Raw genomic sequence first — 580 nt, 5'->3', positions numbered from 1 at the left:
CTTGGGCGTTTGTCCTATTGAATCAGTTACAATTACATTTGGCAAAGTGAAATATCAGCATTTGCAGCCAGTCCTCTCATTTTAAGCATATTTTAAGGCAAGAGTGGCCATGTCCGGTCTTCCAGAGTCCCTATTCAGTCTATTTTCATATCTCCCTCCCTTACCACACCTGAATCAAATGATCAACTCATCAGCAAGCTTGATACCGATTCAAATGATTAGATTTAGGTGTGTTGGTGGAGGGAGACATGGAAAACAGACTGGATAGGGGCTCTCGAGGACTGGACTTGGCCGCCCGCCCCTGCAGTAAGATAATTTTGATCATTTTGTTGTTTGTTGTTTTTGTTTCAGGCCTGTTTGAAACACCACCTGTTGTCGGCATGACCCGAAGTCCAGTGTTGATTTCATTTACTCTTGTATATTTTATACTAAAAGGGGAACTCACAGTTTAAAACAGGTAATCATTTGTAATGATAATTTTAAAAGCATAGTAGTGTACCAATCTGCTGCAGAGTCAGAAAAACAAGCAAGCCCGGGAGTTTGATTGACAGATGGACACGCCCAAAGCATCTTAGCACTG

Source organism: Stigmatopora nigra, chromosome 5 (assembly GCF_051989575.1).
Source record: "Stigmatopora nigra isolate UIUO_SnigA chromosome 5, RoL_Snig_1.1, whole genome shotgun sequence".
NCBI classification, from domain to species: Eukaryota; Metazoa; Chordata; class Actinopteri; order Syngnathiformes; family Syngnathidae; genus Stigmatopora; species Stigmatopora nigra.
This window is presented reverse-complemented; position numbering follows the sequence as displayed.